This window comes from Colias eurytheme, chromosome 23 (assembly GCF_061535395.1).
Source record: "Colias eurytheme isolate Ceu_HAF_F1 chromosome 23, ilColEury1 Martin Lab GWU primary, whole genome shotgun sequence".
Taxonomy (NCBI): Eukaryota; Metazoa; Arthropoda; class Insecta; order Lepidoptera; family Pieridae; genus Colias; species Colias eurytheme.
The window spans coordinates 2,863,000-2,868,725 of record NC_143002.1 but is presented as its reverse complement, the minus strand read 5'-3'; the positions used below and the strand labels follow the sequence as shown (position 1 = coordinate 2,868,725).

General features: G+C 31.2%; 1 long non-coding RNA gene across 1 annotated transcript; it reads left to right on the top strand.

Annotated features, from left to right (window-relative positions):
* The first annotated feature begins 3,520 nt into the window (after positions 1 to 3,520).
* On the top strand, positions 3,521 to 5,213 carry LOC149898180 (uncharacterized). Its single transcript, XR_016458090.1, has 3 exons — positions 3,521 to 3,930; positions 4,064 to 4,125; positions 4,200 to 5,213. It is a non-coding gene; the product is annotated as an uncharacterized LOC149898180 (long non-coding RNA).
* The last annotated feature ends 513 nt before the right edge of the window (positions 5,214 to 5,726 follow it).

Below are 5,726 nucleotides of genomic sequence, written 5' to 3'. Positions count from 1 at the left end.
ATTAGAACATTAGCTTTGTGAAATTGTTATTTTTGCTCATAACAAGTAATTACCTACCTATGAGATAGCTTTGTTTATTACATTTATGTTGTATTGGAAATTGAATTTTTGTTATAAATATGATTTATTGGCAGTTTTGTATTGAATTGATAGTTTGTGTGAGATTATAGTTTATTGTTATAAATGTAGAGATTTTCTAAATGAAATTGTAGTGTATTTTAACTTCTCTGTTAGTTTCAGTAAAAAGTTAAAGATGCATTATGGGATGCAGGTAATATCCTTCTGTCTTTTAAATATGGTCTATTTTATAATTAAAATACTACACTGTATCGAAAATATGATTCACGTTATTGCCAAATACTCGATAATTTTTTCTAATTTATCGATAAAGAAACAAAGAAAACTATGGAAATATTATGTAGCAAAGGAAGTCATAAATCAGATGAGAAAATACAATCTTTAAAAAGTATCACACTGTCAATCGGGAACCAGGGTATTTCTTCCATTCATGTATTAATCGCATGTACATCAGCGCACGCGCATATCTGTGTTTCGAGGTAAAGCGGCGTACATCATGTTACTTTCTACGCAAATCGAGTGAGAACCATCTATGTTATTATATTGAATATCCAACTACTTGATAAAGGAGAAAGTTGCGGTGTGGCTGTAATGAGTGTAGCATCAATGAATTTTGTAATGAGTCCTTTCGTTGAAGAAGGGCATAAAACAGCTATGGAAAAAGCTACGGAAAAAGCTACGGAAAAAGCTATGGAAAAAGCTATTCAGGAGGTCTAATAATGTGAGGCAAAAACTACTTGTGCAGGAAGACCTTATTGAACAAATTATAAGAATAAAAATAAATTACTTATTTTATTGGTAATAATATATTTTTCAAGCAACATAATTATTGCCTACACAATGAAAAAGTAGGTACATACACAATCTCTATAGCTATTGTAGAAGTACGAAGTTGTAACTCTATAGAACGGTTACTATAGCTTCGTATGAGGTTTTTATGTATATTCTAATTACGGTTAGTACTAATACTAAAATATGAAATACCTATATTAAGAAATTTCATTATTTCAGGAAACGGCTATTTATGCACAATGCAGGGAAATTAAGAACATCATAATGTGTGGAATGTCTTACAAGATCATATTGTCATATTCAATTAGTTTACCACACGAGCAAAACTATCTGGATCCAATTTAGTAAACTGGTAAGAATAAATCACTTTACAATTTACCATCATAAAAATCTATTTTCCAATCTTGCAAGTTCACCCAATTATGCGTTCTTTCACCTCGTTTCCATAAAACAATATCAAGTCGTTCGTGTTCATTTAACTACAATGTAATAGACGATAATATAATGGAATCTGGTCCCGTGGTTTTTCTGTGAGATACAGGAAAAAGTGTGGGAACAATGTGTACTATAGACATGGTCAATGGTTGGGCCACATAACCATAATTTTCTGTTATTATTTGCAGATAGGTAGTTACTATAGTCCAAATAAAATTATTTCACTACCTTTACTCAAAGGTTATGCTTCTATAAATCAGCGCGTGTTATATTTTTCGTGGCTATAGCTTTTCTTTATAAATGTGCTAGTCAACACAAAAATAATTATTCTTTTGGATTCATTAGTATTTCCTAAAATGAGCACGTTCAAACATGCAAATTCATCTGCTCTATATTCATACTATGTTATTTACTATTGTTTATTTTTTTTAAATAAATAGGTAACAATAGTAGTAGTAAGCAAAGCATATTCACATAGCAAGCATAGTCTTATAGAGCCAGTGTAATAATGTAGGAGTGTCATATTATCTGCAAAAATAAACGGAAAACTCAATCTCAATTTTTTTTAATTATTTTGGTTGACGCGGAAATGTTTCCTTGGAGAAATTTCTGTCGTAAAAGGGCTTTTTTATCGTAACAATTAGTGTTCTGAAGCCAAATAGGCTCTAAGTTCATATCGGATTAATTTTGCGATAAATCTTCTATATTTCATTCAAATACCAGCAAAGTCCCGAACCCGTGTATTATTATAGGTGACTCAATAATTGTTACCTATGTATAAGTTTGTGACCCCTCGGTATACATTTTGTAGATACATAAAATTCACCGATTACTTGGTATAAAAATCTTGATACGACCACAAAATCTTCTCGAACTTTGTCTATATCCCTTCACAGCCCTAACATTCCCTAAATAGAAATCATAACTTTTTACAAAGGTCAGATCAATTAAAACCATGGAGTTCATTTGAAGACGAGAAATCTCAACCCCAGAACAATACAATTCTTGAGCTACCAGTGTCTATAATTAACTAAACTATGCTCTTTCTATTGTTATCAATGATCGTGAATGAGATTAACCCTGAGAACATGTGTACACACGTATTAGATCACAATGCATTCTATACATTACAAATATGTACCTACATTACAAATGGACCTATCAAAAGATAAACATAATTTGTAATAAGTGCATCTGTATTAATTTGTACTAAATTGAACAACACATAAAAAGCATGTTGAAATTTTATATTTATTATACATGTATTATAAATTATTATGTGGTGAAGAATTTCTTTGGTAGAAGCGCAAAATTCAAAATTTACGGCTGAAGGCTGAAGCATATAACTCATAGTGTCTGTAGGTGGATTTTCGTACTTTGTTTCTATTCTTCTTTCAAAGTCCATTTTTTTCTAGGCTATATTAATGTATTTCAATGCTAGTTTTAATTCCTAATCCTAATTTCATCCCGACCCGAAAAGCAAGTTTGAAAGTGATAAACAGATATCCATTCCCACAAACTTTTACGCTTATAACAGAGGATACAAGATTTTAAAGATTATTATTACCGCTTATCTATCATAAACATCTTCACGTAATATGACTGTTTTGTGGACGTTTAGTTTTCTCAACGCAGGTTTGATGAAAGTAAAGATATCAATAACAGCGATTTAATTTCATAATTAAATCACTTTGTTTTTAAAAAAATGATTTAATTATGAAATTTAATTGCTTGTTAAATGTGTTATTAAATTATAATCAACTAAAAATATTTTAATGTTAACGTTGATTCTGTCGACATACCTACCTAGTTATTGTCAAAGATGAAACTTAAGTGACTTTAATGATTTTATTTTAGATATATATATCATTGAATGTAACTAATGAATATATAAAAAATATATAGAGCAGTAGGCTTTTCTCCTCATTAATTGTACTTTTCTTATTATATTATGATTCTTCACCCATATGTACCTACATAACTTATATTATGCACATAAAAGTAAGCCCGCGGAATTCTCGTAAACGTAGTACAAACGTGAGAAATGAGTACCAATGTTAAGGTGATGAATTAATTTTTCTAACATTTACGGCCCTTTTTAAACCTTCGTAATTTTTATATTATTAAAGTTGTCGTGATGAAAATTCTTGACAAGAAAGTTCAATAGTAACACAATACGTCTATCGTTTTAGAAACATGATTCCATAATATTTTCTCGATAGAAAAAAAATACAAAGTTCTCATTGTTATTTTTTTTTAATCTCTGGCATCTTCAAAATAACAAACGTAAAGTTACGACTTTTTGGATATTAACTATAAAATATACAACCGATACGTCTACCGATTTAGAATTTTGAAATATGCGATGGTTTTGAAATAAACAAGAAATACTTGAAATTAGCGCGCGACCAGCCAATATAGCGAGAGCCGCCCTGTACCTTCCTACCCCGATCGCTGCACGAGTCATTCCCGCTACGGCCGTCACACGGGGAACTTGTGTCGCTCGCGCAATCGTAACAAAGGGTGACAACACGATAAGACAAATGGGGACAATAAAGAAAATAAGAAGAAGAAACATAAAGGTTGGAGGAAAAAGAATGCTTACAATTGGAACAAATTAATGAAGTAAGTTGGTTTTATTTTAAATTTGATGATAATTGTATTATAGACGATGTTAGATATGTATTATGTACCCCTGTTTTAAGTACATAACGAACGTGTAAGATTTTTTCATTTATAGCATAGATAATCTTTTCAGAAATCCGGAATCCAGAAGGAAAATAAACCCACTGATTGTACACAATGTGAACCCACTCTTTCGTAAGTACCTTTATTCAGTCAAAAATGTATGTTATCAACGCTCTACTGGTTTTATCGCATGATTCCATTTTTAGCAAAAAGCAACAAAGTGCAAAGAAATAAAAAATCATGGTGAACTTAGTGGAAGTATGGTGGACATAATATGGAACAGGAGCTCATTGGAGTAGTATTATATTTTAAAAAAATACGAAAAAATTTCAAGAATTACATTTCTTAGTAGGTGGTAGATAAGTATGTTGTATAAAGAATTTGATGTTGATATTTATTTCATTTATACTTACTACACCTGTGCGGGAAATTGCTTAGTACTAAAACAGGTTTATATTCATATTTACATAGTAATGTGAGTTTTCATTTCGAATAATTTTGTGTAAGTATATTAAATTGAGTTCCTGGGTGATCTGGAAACACAATTGGGCCCGGAAGATGGCGCTGCAGTCACTCCTCCTAATCACATGAACCGATTTGGATGAATATTTGTGTGCACATTTCATTGTTGTGGGATGATTGGTTGATTCGTTTTCACATTAGCTAATATTATGTATTTGTTGTTAGAAAGTAAACTTAATTTAATGTTTATAATACATTATTATTGCTATAAATAAGCCAGTGTTCGTCTCACATTGCTGTACCTGCGTACCTACCCTACCAGGGCCTAACTTTGTTCTGGCTATTTTATTTTGATTATTTGTAATGAATAATTACAATTATAATAGAGTGCAAAAAATAAATACATGCGTCAATATATTTTGTGTTTTTTTTTTAAACAATTTTTTTATTTAAAAAAATATCATTCCGACCGCGGCTTTGCCCGCGTGGAATTAGGTTATATCGTGAATCCTGTTTTTTCCCACAGAAGTGTTCAGTTCGGATAAAAAGTATCCTATGTGTAAATCCAGGCAATTAGCTATATTTTATCAAAATTGGTAATGTAGTCTTGACGTGATTAAGTAACAACTAACAAAAAAATATACAAATTAACATCCAAAGTTTCGCATCAGTTTTACTGTATTAGTGATATCTTCCACTCTTGACTTTTACTGAGAAGAATTAGGGTTTATAACTTCTTTCAGAAATAGTACCTTTCATTTCTGGGCATGATGTAATATCTACGTCAGCATCAAAATCTAAATGAATTCAGTAGTCCGCGTTATTGAGTACCTACCATTTCATTTTTTCAGAGTAACAATATTTTTTGTTATTTTAAAGATTATTTATAACCTGTATTATTTTGTAATAAAGTAAACATTACGAAATAATAATAATTATTAATAATGTCTAAGTAGTTGTTAAAAAGAAGATTATTTGTTTATAAGCAAGAAAATAAAATTAATAAATCAACAATTAAATAAATGTATAACAATATTATAACTGTATGACGACTCCATACATGTTTGTCCCGAGTCGGCCAGCGGCAGCGCGGGGAGTTTGCAAGAATGACTTCGCGCACACCCGCGTTCGCGATAGCGAGCTATTAGACTCCGCCCGCCAAGCAGTGGATTTTTTTTGTGTATCGTCTTAAGGTTCTACAAGTGTAATCATACCTTACGTCTGACATTTGAACTCTGCCTGTATGCTCGGTGGCCTGCGACCGCGAGCGA